Here is a 22,057-nt window from a genome sequence, read left to right on the forward strand (position 1 = left end):
GGGGCACGTAACAGCAGGGGCTCTGGAGTCAGACTGCCTGCATTTGAATCCTAGCTCCCTTACACTTGCACTGAGTTTGCATTGCCTCAACTGCAAAATAGTGATAAAAATCGCACTTAATTTATAAAGTTATTATAAAGCATGAGTAAATCCATGCAAAAACCTCAGTACAGTTACTAGTACACAGTATTAAACACATAATACCTAATACTTGCATTATTGCTAAAATATCCTACTTATTTCTTTGCTTTTGCTATTCCTTCCATCTGGAATATTCTTCCCATTCTCCGTCCCCATTCCTCTTGATAGCTCCTATTCATCGTCCTTAAGTAGTTCATTCAGAATTCACCATCAGCAAGCCTTCCATTAGAGTCCCAGCTAGGATAGGTATTCCTCCCCAAGCTTCCATAATTCTCTCACATAACTTTACTACTGTACTCTTTGCATTGGAATGTGGAATTATTGTGTGTGCATGCATGTGTGTGTGGCATATTCCTCTATGGCATATTCCTTCAAGGCAGAAAATATGCCTCATTAATCTCTGTGTCTCTAACAGTTAGCAAGAGGATGGCCCAGAGTAGGTACTCAAATATTTGCTGAATAAATGAAAAAATAGAATCTTGATATTTTTCTAATAGCTACTAAAACAGAACATTATGATATTCTTGCAGCCAAAGCTGAACTAAACTGATGTTTTATTGAGTTTGCTTCCTTGGCACCAATATGAATCCTTAGTTCTACATATTGAAAATCATTATCTACAAGTCAAGATAATTCCCCTTTGTAAATAGAATACTGCCTATTTTTATCAAAACCAACAGAAAAGTCAGCAAAAGAATGTATTCAGTGCAAGAGTATTATTAGAACATATTAAGTTAGACACAGGTCCTGACTGCCAGAAGTTTATAATATAGGAGACTGTACGAGAAAAATAAATATAGATACATTGCAAATATACTAATATATACATGCATATGTATATACACTTGTATGTGTGTGTGTGTGTGTATGTGTGTTTATCTAACAGGCATATTTTTCTTGTGAATCTTAATCACATTAATGATTTTAAAAATTCGTTCATCATAGGAATATCTTTTAATCAAGTCATAATTAATGTTCAGTAAACTCTGAAACCATTCTAAGATGCTTGCTATAACCTATATTTATCTTCTGTTTAAATTTTAAGTCAGATGAAAAAGTCTTTATAAATATTAATTTTGAAATATTGCCTTTTTATTTATTTTTACCACTAATTAAAATCAGATCTAGAGATTTTATTGATGAGATAATATAATAAATAAAATTAATTCCAAGAGTAAAGAAAGATTAGGATTGTCAAAAATATTGCTTGTTCCCTTATCAAGAGTAAGTTTACATCATTTTCAGACTTAATATATATATATGTCCATTATTGCTGACATGACCAATAAACAAGTCAGAAAAAAGCCTTAAACTAACATCTGGTATTCAATAAAAACTCTATTTCCAATGTAGTAACATGATCAATCTTCCTTGATATAATGAATCTGTATTTTTTCCAGTCATGTATTATTTTAATAATTCTTGGATGATAACTTCTAACAGAAGATGTTAGAAAACAGGATTTTTTCCTTCTGCAATAAGATAAAATAAACAAAGCTCCATGATCTACCCACCTTTTCACTGAACTCTTTTGGAACAGCTGTATTGAGGATTGCTTTTTTTCATTTTGAGTGACTTCAATTATGAATATTAAACTTTGCAAATCATAAACCAACACATGCCTAGAATACTCTATAACAATAGTATTTATAAATGTACTTCAAGAGCAGGAAATTTAGTTTTGTCATTGCTGGTCTTGACACATTGTGAACCAAGCCTTTCTACAGCATTTCTAACTCTAGATTGACAGTTTAACCTTACTACTATTAATTACTATAGGTGACAAATATAAGTAATTTCTGAACCTATGTGTCTCTGCAGATAATGCATATGTTTTGGAGACAGACATAATTAACATCAATCATTTCTGAGTCATATTTGATTACCTGTGAAATAAAGGTAACAGCTATGTTGTAAATACACATGTAATCAAAGACAATGTATGTAAAGCAGAGCTGAATATAGTACAGGCCTAGGGCAATTAATCATTAAATGACAGCTTCTGTGGTGATGATGATGATGATGACGATGGTGGTGGTGGTGATGGTGATGATCATGGCGATGACTGCCATTTCATCTCTTTAAATTAATTTGTTCAAACAAGGAGAAACAGAAAACCTGCATGTGTCGGACTCTTTTCCTCTATCTATCCCAGTTGTCTTAATAGGCTCATTATTGATGAGCCTCCTGGAGAGTAAAGGGAAAATCATCAGAAACCCAGGTAAACCTCAGCCTCTGGCAAATAGCTGGAATAGTCCATGGGTGCTGGAACAATTCAATTAGGATTTTTAATATACTCTTCCTGCTTTTCTCCTTTCCTACTGGATTTTAATTGTCTGGTTGCACTGGGTAGATCATTCCAGGTACAACAATCTGGATAAATACATCCACTGATGAGGAGATTTCTTTTTAGCTTGTCCAGAAGAATACTGTCTATTGCGTGTTCTGTTTCATTTTTATAATATGATTAGGCGGACTAATGGAAAAGTTTGAGCCATGTAGCTAGGTAACACATAAACAATGCATTTTTATTAGCTCACAGAATAAAATTTAAGAAGAAGTTTTAAAAATCTGGTAGAGTTTATCAAGTAGGATAAGCCAACAGCATAAGGGAAGGGGAGGGGGAAAAAAGGTTTTATAGCATTTCAGGTAGAAATAAAAGACCTGTTATTTTACCACAAGATTGATACAAGTCAATACACATAGGCTCCATTCAGAGATATACAGTGTTGTTGTCATGATAGCTCATGACTCCAATGTACAGTCTTCTGGTCAGATCATCTTCATAGCATTTGAAATCAAGGCAAAGAGGGGGTCCAGAAAGCACATTAAATTGCAAAAGTTTAAATGATTTAGAGAGGTTAACCTCAACAAAGAAAAACCTAAGGAGAAACATGGTAGCTTTCTTTAATTACCACCCTAGAAAGAATGTAAAAATAAAAACACATTCAAACCTAATTTGGATAAATGGGTGATAGAGAAAGGTATAAATTTCAGCTCAGTTTTTAAAAATTTGAGCTATGTTGCAAAGAAATGGGTTGCTTTAAAATTCCAGTTACACATAATATTCAAAAAGTTCATAAAAGGCCATATAAATGTAGAGAGTGTAGTAAAAAGAGAAACTTTAAATGGGTGGAGGTTTTAACTAGGTTTTCTACAAGGAAACTCTTAATTTCAAGATTTAAAGAACCACCCATTTGAAGAATCTCACTTAAATGTCTACATCTATGAAACATGTCACTGTATTTATGTAAGCATCATGGAATATGATGACTTACCACCAAGATGAAATAAAAAATAAATTGGATACCATTGCAAATGAATAAATATTAATTAGGACAAAGGGAGCAGAAGCACTAAGATAATTGAGAAGTAATATTCAAATCAATTGCTTTCCTATCATAGAAGTGTGTCTTTCAAAATACAACTAGAACATTTACAATGGTTAAATATTTATTTAATATATTCCAACATAATTAGCTCTAAAATGACAGACTTACATTAGAATAAATATTATATAATATTTTCAATGGTAATATTGCATTATTTATCAATTCATGTTGTGCATCATTTAAAACTACAATATGGCGAATCTGAAAAAATACTGATTATTTATGTTTTAGAAAAGAAAAGAGTAAGAGAGAGAAAGAAAAGGCACAGAAATCAGATCAAAAGTTAGTTTACATGCATTCTAGACATTTTTCTCATTTGCTGGGACAGGCTGAAAAGAAGGAAAGGAAGTCTTTTTTTTTAAAAAAAGATAACCGGTAAGGGGATCTTAACCCTTGACTTGGTGTCGTCAGCACCACGCTCTCCCAAGTGAGCAAACGGGCCATCCCTATATGGGATCCAAACCCGTGGCCTTGGTGTTATCAGCACCACACTCTCCGAGTGAGCCACGGACCGGTCCCCAGAAAGGAAGTCTTGATAGAAGGAAAACCATGTTTAAATGTCCTTGAAATTAGCTGTGTTCCAAGGAAATTCTCTAACTTGACCACAACAATTGATGGTTGACTTTGGTTCTTTTCAAGTCAAGCAAACAATCAATCATTTCAGAGCATTAAACAGGTCCTCACAAGTTTTATGTCATACAAACACAAATATATATTTTAACCTGCATTCAGGCTCTGTAAAGTCAGTCAGTGAGACGAGCCAGGATTTAAAGTTGCCATTCTTTGGTATAAAATCCCAGATCTGCACACACTTAATCTCTCATACTTATGTTTTCTTCAGAGTGCCAAGTATATTATCTGGCACATAGGAAGAGTAAATAGATTTAGTAAACTGAAATCTGGTTTCTGTGTTTACTTGCTAACTTTTGCATATGACTGTGCATTTGTCTTTCTGTGTTTCTGGGCATCATATTTGTTTCTGGTAAACAACAGTATTCAGGAATGTTCAATTCTATGCAATATCTAATTTACATCAATTTCACAGATTATTAACAAATATTAATCTTAAAATGATGGTGAAAGATATTTACAGAGAACAGTACCACAGAGAGAAGTAAAGTAATGCTGAGATAGGGCTCAGTTTCCATGGTTTTGGGTTTCAGGACACACCTCTGGGTTTCAAGCCACTCCCTGAGGTCTCAGATCCCACCTCAAGGCCTTCCCCTAGAGGAGAGTTACTGTTGCTTGTTGAATCTATTTTCTGTACCAACAGGGGGAGATTGAGACCACAAGGGTGGACTTATGCAAATCCAGTGGCTGAGCATGCTTGGTAGAAAGGAGTTATTTAACTCTAGTAGCTGAGCATGCTCAGTAAAAGGAATTTATACCAGCTTATATGACCCAGTGACTGAGCGTGCTCAGTGGAAGGAAGTTTATCCTTTGGATCACCTTCCACTGGAGGTGCTATCAAGCACAGAATATTCTTGAATATGTCTGGTGCATGTAGTAGAATTTGACCAATGAACATGTTCTGAAAGAAGACTGACTAAGCATGTGTAAGACTAGGTTATATAACTGAGAACCATCCCCTTAGTTGAATATTCACTGGATACCATGAATATGTGTTACATAGCAAAACCATAAAAATGGAACCCTGGTAGGAGGACGGGCTGCTGCTCACTCTCCTAGAGCCAGTTGAACTTTGCCTGAGGTGTGTATTTCTTTCTTTTTGTATCAAACTTGGCTTTAGCAGGCTGCTGTTCACTCTACAGCCAGCCTGCACTTTGTCTGTGCATGTGTACTTCTCACTTTTTTGTTAAACTTGGTGTGAGCCCTGCTCAGTCTCTGGAGCTAGGCCACACTCTCTCTATGAAATCTGTATCTCTTGTTTGGTATATTAAACCTGTTCTCACTTGCTACAGTGACTCTACTCTTGAATTCTTTCCTGTGGCAGAGTCAAGAATCTGGTAAGAGGACACAGTGTGTTGACGCTGGCTATTAGGCCTCCCCAGCTTCTCTTCTCCAGTATCAATGCCATGTCATATATCACAGATTATTTGGGGGCTCAAGTGTTAGGACCATAAAACAAGGTCCAAATGTCATCTAATGCTATCTGTTTCATTCTCCTACTAAAATTATATTTTTCCACCTTCATAAATAAATCCAATTTTTTGTGCATTCAGAAATGCATTTTTCATTTGTTCTTAAGTTTATTCTGTGAATATTTATTAGTTATTTATGACAGGCAAAACACATAAGAAAAGTAAAAAGACAAATACAAAAACAAATATAATTTACAAATGAAGGAATTATTATTCATGCTACAATAATTACTTTCATATCCATTTAAAACAGAATTTAAGATTCAAAAAGTGACAACCAATTCCAGATTTTTGTTCAGTCAACATTCAACAGATATTTCAGTGCCAAATAAATCTACTAACTGTGCCCAGAATACACTCTGCATTTTTCTGTGGCTGAGATTTTGCTTATGCCAGGTAAAGAAATGCTCCTCTACCCCCCACCAATGGCTGACAGCACTAATTGGTTACAGCACCCATTACTAGTGACCCTGGATATGCCTGAGAATTCTTATCAGTCAGATCAGGAAGCATCCAAATTCTAATAGAGTTGGCATACAAGAAAACATACATATATATTTCCATATATGTATAGCTCTTAATGTATGGGATATTGAGTAATGTGCTAGCTAGACAATATTCTGTCTAATGATTTTGCATTAGATTTGGAAATATTCTCTATATGGCCATTTCTTACACTGATCTATAAAAGCCAAGGGCATAATATTTCCTGATGACATAAATCTGGAAATTATTGTCTGAAGCTCAAAAGAATGGTCCAGGACAGATATGAATAGCTGTGAGCCAAAAGCGTAGAGATGAGAGAAGTAGCACAGAAATGTATGGGATTTCTTTCAATGGTTAAAGAAAATAAGAATTTGCAAAACAGTTTTACAGAGGAATCAATCAGCATATCAAAAAAGTGTCAAAACTCTAGAACTTTAATTCATGTATAATTTTTTAAAGTATGTTGAGCTGAAGACTTTTGCATCTTAGGAAATTTTACTTCAGTAAAATATCAATATTTGTGTGTAAGAGGATGTGTGGATGAAGAAGTAGCTAGAAAATATTGAGAGTGATGTAAGTTCCTAAAATTGAATAGACCTTTAACTCTAGAGCAAAAAGAAATCTTTATTCAGCATCTATAATCCACAAAGCAATGTTCTAGGCATTGTTATACAACCTATGGGGGAGATTTCAACTACTGTCTGAGGTTCTTTGAAGAGAGAACTTTTGTCAGCAGGCATATGGAAGCACTTTAAACACAACACACCTCCAGGTAGAGCATTATAAAACCACAGATTTTTTTTTTTTAAATTTAGTTCCTAGGGATACTACAAATAAACAGAAATACAATGTGAGCTTAGAAACAATTTACTAAAAATAAGTTGTATGCGTAGCTCTTCAATAAAAGATTCCTCTAAATCAACTGACGTAAAGGTGAACAAGAATTATAGACACAACCAAAATAAATCTTGTATTAAAAGTCTAGATTTAAATATTCAGATTTTGTTTTTAATATTCCAGATTTAAACAGCAGGTCAGAACTTCCAAGCACGTTGTGCGTGGTATCTGGCTGATGTTTCGGTCGGCCCTGAGATGCAGGGAAAGGGCAAGTGATGTTCTTGGCAAACCCACTGATCTTTTCTTTAGGAAGATAAGAGGACTTGTTCATTTTGTAGCTCAAGGCTCAAGTCTTTGGCAGAAGTGTCAAGTCCTTCTACTGTGATACCTAATCAGAGCCATGGGATTTGACTCCATGAGTTTCTTGTTAAACCTTCTCAGATATTCTTCCAGAAAAACTTCATATATGAAAATTCAGACTTGCTTCTCAGAACATGTACTATTGTTCTTTTGTTGTAGCATCTTTTTTATTTTAATTAAAAGATATTACTTGATTTTTTTGTTGTTGTTGTTAGCCCTGGCTGAACGTAAACATGTTTTTAGTGGAGTGGTCTTCTTTCGGTTTCATCCTTTCCATTCTATTGAGTAGTTCTTTAGCTTACTGTATTTATGTCTATTACCAATGGAAACCAAATAGTGGCAAAGCAAGGGGGATGGTCTATGCAGAGCATGAAAAGTTAACACTACTTATATCCATGAGAAGGTGCCTGCCATGGAATAGGGGCCCAACAGTTAAATGCACACTCTTTTGCTTGCTCCACTGTAAGAGAAAGATTGTGTCCTTACACTTCTGTTTCTCTTAACTTCTCTCTCTCACTCTCTTTATCTCTCTTTCTCTCTCTCACTTTCCTTCTCTTCATTTCTGCTTCTATCCCTCCCTGTCTCCATTCTTATACATTCTGTTCAGGAATTACAGAGGGTTCATAAGACGCTCTTCCCTACTTACCTGACTTGGGATAAACCTATATCATCTAACTAACCTCACTTCAAACCAAGTTTTCAAAACATCACGTTAGGCCTCTTGATCTTAATACTGACTTGGGTTTGCATGAGATTATATTTATCAGGACTCTATGATTGGATCATAACTTTTGACTGCAGATTTTATCAAATCTGACATTCAAAAATCCTATAACCACAGCTAATCAACCAGCATCCTCCAAGAAAAGAAGTGAATTTTAACTCCTGGCCATGTTAATCTTCCAACAGCCTTTCACAAGACAGTTCTCTTTTCACATGGAACCATGGGAAAAGGTTTATCACATACTTCACCTATCTATCAGGAAAGAACATGAAGTCATTTTGGATAGGCTAATGGCCACGAAAAGCCAATTAAAAAGCTCAATATCAAATCAGCCATTCAGCAGGTTTTTACATAAAACTTCCCTTATGCTCAGTTATAACCTAAGAATGCACCAGTAATTTGTGTTCTATATTTAGGTCCTGCACAGTAAAAACCCTTTGCATGTGGTTAAATACTACCCTCTTTGGAAAGTAAATCCTTTCAAATCAATGTTGTGCTTATATAGAAAGGGGAAAAAAGAATAAAAGGAGAAAAAAAATGTACCCAAGGAAAATTCTAGTCTCATGATATTTACCCTATCTTTATACCTTGTGCTGTCTTATTTTTCATAAGCTCCTCCCTTCCTCAAAGATTCCAACGTAACTCCATGTTCTTTATTTACGATCAATTAGTCCATTATCTTGTGTATCCACTAAGGAAAGCTCAGCCCACCTATCCCTGACAGTGTTAGGAAATTAGTAACTTTAAATGCTCACAATCCTAAATTTCCAAAAGGAATCAATTGTATTTTCTTTAGTTCATTTGCTCTACAGAACACTAGGACCAATGGTTATTATCCCTGAAACCTTATTTCTTTGCATATGATAGGTTATCACTTTTTCAATAAAGAATCACTTTATTAACTATTCAAGACTTATGAATTTCTATCTATATCAGTAAATAAAACTGGGAACTAGCACTTAGGTACTTTCTCTAGATAATAACTGTAAGTGGTTTTTTACCAACTTTCAAACTTCCAGCTCAAATCAATAATATCCCAAGATGATAATTTTAGAGACAGATTGAGCATGCATTCTCCCAGATCAGTGGTTCTCAAAATTTGATGTGAGGAGTGAAAATGCTGAAGTCGTGGCTTCTATCTCCAGAGAATAGTTGTTTTAGGTGAACTCCAATAATATCCATTTTTAATAAGTGTCCCAGGTGATCCTAATTCTAGTTACCTTCAGTCTATACTAAAAAAAAGTAATTCTAGACTTGCTAAACTCTACAGATAAATCTTATAATTATCTGAAAGTTATATATTTTGATCAAATTATTTATATTTCCTATGAAAACACCTTTAGATGCTTACATTATTATTTCTTTGCTTTATAAAACTGTATAGATGATATGGCCAAATCAAAAGTAATTTTAAATATTTTGTAAAACTATTGATGCAAATACAGCTTACTATGTTGTTAAACAGCTTGCTTATAAAGATCTACACGACAAACTCCTCTTAGACCTTACTCTTCTGAAACATTTGATTTGATGACGTAAGATACTTTCTTATCTTGGATAAATAGCCACAAAATATATTACATTTTCCTTCTTTTCTTTGGCTGCCAGGAAATTCAGAGCTGATTTTAAGATCAGTAATGCTTTACTTAACATAATTCCTGTTCTCCATCATTTTCCTCTTCATCTTTAATACCTAACACTTGCATATTTAATCATTTTGGTTTATTTGGCAGTAAACAGTTTCAAACCCTCTTTGAAAATTGGCAGAGTAAAAAAAATAAATGATTAAGTACATAATTTCAAAACAAGTTTGTCAGAGTCACAGGATTTTTATAATTTGGTAACCCAAATTCATTAAATGTTGAATTTTCAACCAAAAAAAAAAAAAAGAAGTTTTGTATGGTGACTCAAAATTCCAATTTCTAAATAAGAAATACCTCTTGATTTATGATTTACAGTATGTCATAAATCAATAACTCTACAACAATCATTTCCTGCTTAATTGTCTACTAGTGTGACTCACTGGAGACTTTTTTTTACATACTATCTGTAATGCTGTATTTAATATTATATATATAATAAATAACAATAGCAATCCCTCATATAGCATCTATGTGCAAAGTAATGTTCTATGAATTGACATATTTACATTTAATTTTCACAAAAGTCCTAACCTAGTTTTACAGATGGGAAATCTCAGGCAAGCAGAGTTTGAGTAACTAGACCAATGCCATTGAGCTGACTTATTGCAGAGCTGCTATTTTAATCCAGGCAGTCTCTTATCTATTACCTTATACATTTAAGATATTTTTGAGTGAATTAAAAAAGAGTTATTATAGGGCAAAGGATATAATTTAAAATAACATCTGGTAAGGTTTGTATATAAAACAATATAAAGAATAAAGCCCACAAATGTTACCAGAGAGCCCTCTTTTAGCAGAAGTTCTATAGGCTAGTGAATTTTCATAAAAAAAAAAAAAAGAAAGAAAAAGGTGCAAGATGAAATATAAATTTTTTCCCATCTTCTATATATCAAGATATTCTTAAGAGTGATATCATTAATATTTTATTTGTGTCCTCCCAAAAAAATAAGAGGAGGTGGTATGAATATATCAACATACCCTTGTGTGTGTAATACTTATATATTTATACATTTTGTACTGATGTATACATGTGTTTGTTTCCTAAATGTATATATTCGAGTATAGATTATACATTCACACATATTTTTATAATATTTAAAGCAATATACACAGATTAAGAATTGCACATTGAATAATGTGGGAAATGAGGAAATAGAAGTAAAAGGAATGTGAGTAGTCTGTAAAGTGATTTCTTAATTTATTCAGAGTTTGGCTTAAAATAGTATATTTCAGAACATATTGCTAACATTTGCTAATTGAAAGAATGTCTCCCTTTTTTTGAAATAAAATAATATTGCCTTTCATTTAGATGATTAGGAATGTATTTGGACTCTTTACATCAAAATAATAAAGTTATTTACAAAATCAACAGGCACTTTACTTGTCATTACTCCTCTAGGACCATACCAACCCTAAATAAAGTGCTGTATTTCCTTTAAAAATGTTTAAAGCCATTTTATAAGTTAAATTATTTTACTTTTAATAGAATATTTACTATTTTATCTTCTGACATTTTGTATCAGATTCATGTAATTTTAAACCTAAAAGCAGAAACTTGTTACTTAAAAAAAAACAGACAACAAACCAGAATGTATGCACCCTAAATTAACTGTGCTTTTCGAAACAACTGCCTTTTATTGCAAACATGAAAACAATTGCAAGCCTATCTATGAAGCATTAAAAATAATACTCACTTGAATTCCCATAATTAATAATTTCCTTAAACAGAAGTAATTTTCCTTTGACATCTACTCTTATATCCTATTTCACACTGTTGTATCACCTTCTGAATGCCTATCAGATATTTTGAAATTAGCACATTTTTTCCTAACTACTGCAATGTTCTGATAAAGTAAACAATATGAATGAAAAGAATGTGAATGCTTTCTTGATTATATGTCTTTGTAAATTTTATAAAATACTATAAAGTATCAGCAAACCAATTAAATATCAACGTCAATCCTCATTCTTAATTTTGCAAGAATAAGTGAACCAAAGCCTTATGAGGTATTTTTCAAGTCTGATATCTTTCCACGTTATTGGCTTGAACATGTTCAGCTTTGAATTTAGACACATAGTTTAAATTACTAGCTACATAAACAAAGTGGTAAAGACAACCATGCATAGATGAATGATAGAAGTGTGTCATGAAAAAAGATAATAATTAGTTAAATTTGTGCACTTAGAGTAAAACCAAAAGCAATCTTTCTTAACTTAGTTCTTTAAACTCTTTGTATCAAAGGCTTAGCTTTTTCAAAATATATGCTACTGAAATGTAAGGTCCTCCCTAATAATATATCAATTTTAGCTTCATCTTGAAGATTTCTCCCAAAGTATTAGAAGTATCTACTTACTACCTAATTTTCCAGAGTATTAACTTTCAAAAACTTCAAGGGAGTTAAAGGAAGAGATGTTTTCCCCTTTGTAATTCCAGGGATTAAGATGACATTTTTATACGTTTTTCAAAGTAAAAACATAATATTCAAATAAGCTCGAGAATACTACCTCAAATTATTTTCCATACTATAATGTTTAATTTCAGAATATCTTTAAATCTTCTTTCACTTGAACCTTAACATATATTTTAATTTAATTAAAAGGCATAATGTGATTTTTTGGAGCAAATTATGAACATACCTGATATTTCGACTGTTGAATTTCTGTTCTTCAGACCAAAACAAGTCAAATGATTTGACACTGATTTCACAGCTTGCTTTCAACAATGTTGATATTAGAATCAACAAAATTATAATTTTTAGATCTTTATCTAAAATTCAGAGTTGAATTCTTCAGTTCAATTAAGAATTCTCTTAAGTTTCACCAATTTTTAATAATTAGCAGATGACCAAAGGAAGAATGATAAAATAAGACATTACATAAATTGGTTTACATTTGTTCATAGCTTCCCGTTAGATTAAAAATTATATATAAAATATGGAGTCATTATCAGAGTATTAATTATATTATGGGGGAACTTTCAGACCTGCATATACTCTACTTGATGTTATTTCTCTGTATGTTTGTAATATTTTGTTTAATGATGAGAGTAAGTATAAAGTAGAAAAATAAAATGGGGACCAAAAAAAGGCCTTCCAGTGCATTGTTCTCTAAAGAGCAGTAGACTTCAAAGAACCCCCAGAAATCTAACAGGTTCTTCCACTAACTCACTTTAGCTCTATGATTTTATATGTTTGATGACTACACTCAACCTTAGTTTCTTCACATACACGTTGATAAGCTTTTACACAGTGGTTTCTAAAAAGCCCTGCAAGTCAAAATTCCATTATTTGAATACTTTTATACTGAAGCAAAAACTCAAATACTAGGGAGAATTTATAGGGCACATTCTTTTCTGATTCAACAGTGTCTAATGTGCCTCCTTGGGTTGATTTAATTTCAGAAAAACACAATATATATGCTTATTTTTCATTCCAAAAAAAAAAAAAAAACACATATGGTAAGAAATGAAAACATTTTCATAAGCTTCAAAGTGTTATCTAAAACAATATGCATAAGAATTTTCTTTTTCCAAAATGCATTAAAATGGTGTAGGGTTAAATATCCTTAATTTCTGTAGTATGAGGAAAGGAAACCAGTTCCCCATTCAAAAGACACAAAGAAGCGTAATTATGAAGAGTGTAATTGTCATAATACAACTTCATCATATGCAAAGGACAGGAAACACCAGGACTTTTCCTTTGTGATGACCCTCATTTAAACCTGGCTTGTTTCCTCAGGAACCAAGTTGCTGGACAGATCTCCTGCTTAGGACACAGAATTATCTGGAGGCAGATGTTTTAATGGAAACAGTTTGCCAGAGTGAGATGCCCCACTGAATTCCCTTAGATTAAAGAACTATTTTCACAATTTGCTTATCCAGAAAGCATACTTTTTTTTTTTTTTTGCATTTTTATGGTGTTAATCCAATGCTTGTTTTTCCACATCCAAGATTACGCCTCCAGATAATTCTACATCCTACTCAGAAGTCTGTCCAGCAGCTTGGTTCCTGATGAAACAAGCAAGGATTCGTGAGGGCCACCACAGGGGAAAAAGTCCTGGTGTTTCCTGTCGTTTGCATGTAATGAAGTTGGATAATGACAAACCCAAGTCTCTCCAACTATCTATTAATGATTATGTTTAATTCTCCGGTGATTCTTATCAAAGAACTGCCTCTGTAAATTTTCATTATACATCTGCTAATATGTATGGCCACAATTTAATTTGTGTTGAAAAAATGCATATCCTATGGCAATCTTCACAGATTGCAAGACATGTAAAACATTTTTTCTTTCAAACTCACAAAAATAACAAACACTTAAAGAGGATATATATGTACCTACTGTAAGTTAGAAAAAAGGAATGGAAATACTTCAAATAGAACTCAAAATGGATGTGATATTCTTCCAAACTAATATTAGAATTGACAACTGCAATTCTGCAAATCTATATTCAAAATAAATAATTATCCTCAGCCTGTTCCCAAATAGCTCCATATCTATTGAGCACCAGCTTTGTCGTTTCAGCTAAAATGTGGAGTTCATTTTTTTCATTTGAACTAGTTTTGTTTTTGTCAATTAGGAATAATTTAATCATGTATTGTGAAATACTCCCTATTTTGGATAATCTCATGAACAACTGAATACAAATTTTAAGCGAAGGTAAGTATAACAAATCTAATGAGGGATGAAAGTTTATACATGGTTAAAAAAGTTAATTTTAAAACGATCATTTAAAATTATTTTAAGTGTTTCAGAGCTTGTGCTCATTTTAATTTAGAAATGATATGCTACTCCTATCATGCTCACAACTCTCTAGTGTCTTCCCTTTTAACCTTGAATGAAAACAGAAGTCTTTACTATGAGCTACAGTATCCTACATCATCTTGTCCCAACTACCTTTCAGATCCCATTTGCTACTAAGCCTCTCACTTCTCCTGCTTCAATTACAGTGGCATTAGGTGGAATACACTAAACCTCCTCCATGCATGAGTCTCTGTACTTCTTTTGTCCCTCCCTCTAAAGCTCTTCATCCAGATATTCACAAACTCAATTCACTCTTTCAGTTAGCCATCAGCTCAAATATCACCCTCTTGGAAAGGTCATGTCTGTCCCCTATACAAAATAGCAGGCTTCTTACCCAGATTTACTTTGTTTGTAACACCCATCACTACCTGGCATATATTATATATTTATATGTTATATCTACCACTATTCTAGTTCTACATGATTCTTATGTTTGGAAAGTTGCCCGTTATGTTTTCTGCTGTGGTCAAAAACAAGTCATACGTGATCAACAAATGTTAAATTGAGTTGAACTCCATAAGCCACATTTTGATTTGGTATGTTACTGATATTACCTTGGGTTTCCAAAACCCAAGGGTTTCTTACTGGTGTTCTTAAAAGTAAAAAAAGTGAAGAAGATGGAAGAATTAGGTAGGTCCCCATAAGAACAAAAAAAGACAAGACCTTTTACTTTTAGAACAGAACCTTCTCATCCTATTTGACATTATCTCAACTGTCATCCTACTCTTTCAATGTTATTTTTTCTCATTATTAACTTGTGATAACTCACTCCTTACTCCCCCCACACTTTTTATGATTTGGATCTTCTTTACATAACAGACGTGTCAAAATTCCCAAAGCAAAGGGATTGTACAATGCCAGGATATGCACCTACATTTATATTTACATTTTATACACTGGCCTTTTAATTTCTTAGAATGTGGACTTATTTCTGACAGAGATTATATCTATCTTATATGTCATTTACAGACAACAGTTCACTATTTTAAACAATTCCATTTTATGCATAAATAAGTGGACCTGGATAAAGAAAAATGTGCAAGCTGGTGTTACTGGGTAAGAGACTGAACACGTTTCTAGTGATCAAATGTCATCAAAGCATCTTTTTTGGCCCATGGGCTCCTTGAGTTGCTCATATTCAAACAGAGAACTTAGCTTGAAAGAGAAGGTATTATATTTCTTTCCTGATTCACTTATATTATGAGGTATCTCCATATGCATCTCTTCTGCAATTTACCCAGCCTTCAACAGAAAGCAAAATGATAAAAGAAATAGCCACCAACAGCCATTCGTTCTAACTTTTCAAGAGGAATTAGTGATAGATGAAAACGTGGAGAAGTCACATAGCCCTTCCCAGTCAAAATCATAAAAAACAAAAAGGGTAGATTGCAGGACATCAGCAGACAAAATGTTCAAATAGTAAATTTAAATATTTTTTAGCTTTAAACACTGCAAAATGATTTGTCTTAGATTAGTACATTATTGCTAATATTGAGATGGTACTGCTCCATGGCTAAGGAGCTCTCCATGGTGTACAAGAATGACCTCACACTGTGATCAAGAACACAGTAACACAGATGTTTTTAGATATACACCTTGAAATCTCAAAAGATTTTCAATCTAGTTAGGAAGACAAGAAGTAAAATCATAAATAATATATAATATAGCACTTACTAACCTCAAGTGTAATTTCATCTATAGAAGATGTAGGCTTGGGAGGTTGAGAAACTTCATGGAGAAGGTTAATGAAAAGTCTGGTTCTCAAAGGAGAAAACTAAAGGGTAAAAGATTCAAATGGAATCTACTAAAGCAAAGAGCAGTGCAAATGTGCACTCAAAATTGTTTCACTCCTGGGTTTCTTTTCTATACAAGACAATAGGCCATACCATCAAATCTAGCTATTGAAGCTAGTGGGAGAACAATGCTTGTTTATATATATTCATGCTAAGAAAACAATATAAGACATATGGAGAGTGGGGCGGGGGGAAAGAGAGTGAACTCATTACTACAGCTCTGGAGGAAAAATAATACTTCCTTCTCAGTGAATGTTCTTTTCACCATTTTGTTCTTTAACTGAAAGAGAAGTTCAATTGCATCTTTTCAGGACTCACAGGCCAATTCTTATTAAGCAATTTAGGCAAAATATTTGATTTACTTTCTTTTCCATCAGGCCAGTTAAAAAATTCACCATTAAGTAGTCTGCCCCTAAATGGTCTAAAAGTTCACTGGATGAGAACACAGCATTGTGTTATATCAACTGGGCATCATCATGATAATAATGCTATGTGAATAAACGCAGAGGCAGCAGTGATATTGAAGAATGTGGACAGAGTAAGTCATAGAGAGTAAAACTAGGAGAGAAAGGCACTACATTAATGAAATGAACAGACAACTTATTTCTTCTCGTATCCCTGTAGTATTAGCAGCAACTCCCAGATAATTATTATAGCATATTTCTAGATAATGTTTTAAGGTCTTCAGAAAATAAATTACTAAAATGGTGAAACTTCAAAAAATATGCTGCTATTCAATTGTGTATGGTCAAGCCACAAAATTCTTGCATGTGTAAAATGATGGATTTTAAAAAAATATTAGCTAAGCTTTCTTCAGCCAGGAATTCAGCCATCAGGTAAGAAAGAATCTGAACTTCAATGACTCATTTTCAAAGATAAAAATTGTGATAAAAGTTCAGAATTAAATGACATAACTATACAAATAAAATAAGTAAAAGACAAAGTCAATCAGTAGTCTGAAGGGAAACTGAAAAAAAAAAAAAATAGCATAACAGACCCAGTAAAAATTAGAAAATAATGGCTCCTTCTTTAGGGTACTGTATTGAGAGAACACATATTATCAGTTTCTCACATGCCTCTGTCTGGTAACCAAGTAAATGCTAAAGTTTTAGATTCTGGGTAATTACTTATATTTTTAAAATGTCATGTCAAATATTGTCATTAATTCAATTGATGGCTAAAACAAAATGAAGACACTTAAGATTTTGTTACCTGTAACGCTAAAACAGTAATATGTATCATGTTTCTCTATATTGCTTTAAAAGTTCATTTTCGAATATCATTGATTGACATTCTCAATAATTTTATACAAATATAGTATTCCAAAATAAAAATAGATGTTACCCATAGTATGGCTCTTCACAAGAAAGATAAAATTTGGTACTTTCCACTTTTTAAAGATTGTTTGATTTACACATTATCAATATTTATGTATATATGCTGGCACAAGGAAAAGTAATCCCATCCATTTTCAGTAATAGCTGGATAAATTGAAAATCTTTACGTAAATTATTCTGCAAGATACACTCCCAACATTCCCCAAAACTGTGTAATCAGAATCGTGACAGGTAGCAGGAGGATGCTAATTAATAGCATATTCTCCTTTTTAACAATATATATTTATAACATAATATTATCATATATCATAGATATGTTCATATGATAAATTTATCTCAAATTACACCATTCTTAAAAAAAGAAATTTCTCTGACACATTATTTAAAAATTGTTATGAAAAATTCTTTTGCTTTTTTTGTTTCTTATAATAATAATTCACCAAATCTATTAAAACTGGAATATGACAGAGCTAGTTTTTGAGGGTCTTATAAATAGACAACTACACTAAGTTTTTTGAAAGCAAAGATGTGATTCTACCATATTGGTTTCAGATGAATATACAATATAAATAAACTTTTTTGTTTTCCCAAATTTGTTCAGAAATCAGTATATAATTTACGTAGTTAAAATCACAAAATTTCATGCCAAACACGAACTTTACAGAAAATGCTACATAGCAACTTTATTTCTCATATTGAAAACTTTGAAGAAAACAACTTTGTTTTAAAATTAAAGAAGTGATATGGACTACAGAAATGACACTTTTGAAGTTCTTAAGTTTATGTCATGGGCAATATGATCTCTTCTTTTAAAAAATTATCAAAATGGTTAGTAATCACGACCAAAATATTGCCTAACATAATCACACTCCTTAAATTATTTAATGTGCCACCTACTAACACTCCTAACTTGGATGTCATTAGTCTGAGTTATGATAGATAGTCAACTGAAGCTCAACCCCATTGAATATATTTTTACAAAATAGTTGCTGATTATTGGTGAAATTTTGGAAATTTCCTAAATCTAGCAACATTTAAACACTACCATCTCAATGATAAATAACAACTGGGTGTTATCTTCCAACGGCCTTTCGGACAAAAAGGAGTTCCTGGTTCTTTCTCCCCCAAAGTAGTTTAAAGTCAGTAATCAGAGTTTACATTACGGAAATGGGAGGGAGCGTGGTAAAAGGGTAATTCAGGGCCCTGTACAAGTCAATAAATATGCTCAGAAAGAAAGGATGAAACGGAGGAACAGATCTATATGACCACTCAATCTAAACACTGTTAAAAATATCTTTGGGAGATAGAGAGAAAGAGGGAATGAAGGAAAAGAAAAGAAAGAGAGAGAGAGAAGGGAAGAAAAAGACCACAATGATGGACTTTCAGAAGGAGAGAACAAAGCCAAGGATACTAGAGATGGGGGGAGAGAAGAGGGGGGTTGGGAAGTGACAGGTCGGGTGAAGGGCATGGGGAATGATTACGACCTGTAATGATGAATATGCTAAAAATAATAAAAAACCTTTCTGACATTCTTTCATTCATTGCTTTTTAAAACTGTTTTGATGTTTCCTACTTTAATTAATAGGAAACGAGATAGCCTTAAAACTATATAATTAAAGCATTTATATTGCTAGCAGATTGAATAGTTACTTATATAATAAGTATGGCCAAGTTATAGTCTAATGATATGTTTGATATATTAGGAAGCAAAAGAAATATGATTTGACGAATACAGTATAGTTCTAAGATAGACCCACTTGGTTCTTCAGATCAAAACAAACAAACAAACAAACAAACAAACAACTGAATATTGTCTAAACTGTCCTGAAAAGTAGCAGATAATTCTGCCAGTTCTGAATGACAAACCTCTTGGTTATTTCTTGTCATGCAGATATTTTTCTATGAGCTAGAACTTTTAATAATCCCTGTTTAGGATCACACTTTTATTTTTATTACCATTAATTGATGAACATTAGCTCTATTAAAAATAACAGCCACATGAAAAGAGCTCAGAAAATACAATGAAAAATTCTTGATCATCTAACAGACACGGTTTGATATTAGCTCCAACTATTACATATTTTTCAGGAAGTTTATATCTCATACTTCATCATTTTAGTATAAAACTTCAGTGTAAAAGATGAAGTCAGGCAATAGATTGTGTTGAATATTTTCTATTCTTAAATAATGTAACCAAAGATAAGACACCAAAAAGGCAGGGCTTTAAGGAATCTATTCCTCCAGGGAATTATACCACATAAACATATTTCGATAAGAAATTGAAGATATTTTCCTAAGAAACTTTGCTCTATTATAAAGCATATGTATTCTCATCTTGACTGAATCTCCATTTCTACATCTTAAAACTATGACTGCTGTATTCCATCAGGATCATTAATTAGCTTAATTTCCTGAAAATTAAAATTTTCAACATCAGTGAAATTTCAGTCTGAGAAGTAACTCCCATTTTGCTTCCAAATTCTGAGAAAGTGTGTATATTTAATCCTCCTAATCCACTTTCCTATGGAACATATGAGCAAAATCCACTGCATATATTTTATTCAAATATTATGATTCTTAAATCATTTATAAAAGTAGGTGCTTATAAGCATTTTGTTTATAAAATTAAAAACTGACATTAATGGTTAATATTTTCTCATTTATTCCTAAAAATAAAAAAGACATTTCAAATAACATAGAGAGTGGAAAGTCATTTCAGGAAACAAATTTTAAAAGACTTCTCAAGCGTAGAATAGAACTTTTAGCTACATGAAATTAGTATCACATCAACATTTACTATAATAAAAGCCTATATATGTTTAATATGATAATAATAATTGAATATAATATTCAATCACATAGATAGTATAAAGAATTAAAATGACTCACTGATAACTCATGAAAAACACTGCCATATACATCAAATTTTTAAAAATGTATTTCCTTATAATATTTATTTCTTTATTTCCTCCTAAAACAGAGCACTCCTTTTTTCTTCAGGTGTACTTCTAATTTGGAGTCATGAGAGTGATTTGCAATAACCAGATGTCCTTAATAATAATATCTAATGACAAAAAATACAAGACAAAAAAACTCCACCTCTTTGATAAGAAATAAGCACCTACACTGCTATGGTATTCAGCATCCTCTCCATAATCTGTCACAAAATCACCAAAAGGATAAAGGGCAAATATAAGAAGTAGGATATGTAGTTTTACTAATTCATTTTTTGTAAATGCACCAGTAAGGTCTTCAAAAAATATATGAGAGTAAATCAAACTAATGTCACTTTATTCTGTTTTATTATAATTTTTTAATTAACTTAGCCAAAAATTCTTCACATATGAAATGTTCCATTAGTTGGCCATACGACAACATGAGAAATTCTGTTCAACACACTATGTCTAATAAAATTAAGCTGACTTTAATCACAATGTCATTTAAGGAAGCCAATTAAATTAGCCAGAAACACAAAACTTAAAAAGCAGCCTTGGGAATAACTTTTTTTGTTATAGCCATCACCAAATCCTTAATGAGCTGATTACCTATGCAAGAAAAGTAGCATAAAGCTGAAGAAAAGGCACTAATATCACTCTCTGGCTTATCTAAGAACTCATAAAAGTAAAAGGCTTTAACCATTTTATTTTATTAGATTCTCTAATACGGAAAAGGCTGCTACTTTTCTACAGTTTGATTAACATTATTAATCATTTGATACTTTTCCTTTTTTAGCCCTAAAAGTCTATTTTTAAAAACACATGAATTCAGAATATGTCCCTTTCATTGCACAACTTCATTACCACCAAATAAAAGAATGCACGAAAGAATTCTAGAAGAAAATTAAGACCCCAAATTCTGTAATGCAACCAGTCCTTGGAGACCATAAATCTCATCAGATACTGCTCTATCTCCTTTGTGTACTGAATGGGCATGGGCCCATTGCCTGATGGGATCTGTAGCTTTTTAAAATGTGTGGATGCCAGTCATTTGTTTCTCTTTTTGAAACTATGAACCTAAAGGTTTAAATATGTTGTAAATAACACTCCACAGCATTTTGTAGAATTGACCAGTTTTAGCCATGATCTTCTAAAACACTGCATAACCTATCAGCCATAATGAAAATGTAAATATATAAATCTGTGCATACATATCATAAAATCCTTTGATAATGATATCTACAACCTATGTATCATAATGTTGTAAAATAACAGTTATGGTTCATAGAGGGAAAATGCATGCTGTATTTATTCATATGAAAATAATTCTTCAACTACACTTGGAAATTATCATTTGAATGCATTACAGCACTTTCTAGACACTTCAATATATGTTGTACATACCCTTATCTTTATTAGGGCATAAATTTTTTCATTGTCATTATATTTTTATGTATTCATACATATATAGTTAATATTTTCCTATATTCAAGAACTCTAAAAT

The 22,057-nt window shown here is 32.4% G+C and overlaps 1 protein-coding gene across 1 annotated transcript in view; it reads right to left on the reverse strand.

Moving 5' to 3' along the window:
* KCND2 (potassium voltage-gated channel subfamily D member 2) overlaps positions 1 to 22,057 on the reverse strand; it is a 485,570-nt gene that overhangs the window by 462,175 nt on the left and 1,338 nt on the right. The gene's annotated exons all lie outside the window — the stretch shown is intronic.

Source organism: Cynocephalus volans, chromosome 6, assembly GCF_027409185.1.
Source record: "Cynocephalus volans isolate mCynVol1 chromosome 6, mCynVol1.pri, whole genome shotgun sequence".
In the NCBI taxonomy this organism is placed as follows: domain Eukaryota; kingdom Metazoa; phylum Chordata; class Mammalia; order Dermoptera; family Cynocephalidae; genus Cynocephalus; species Cynocephalus volans.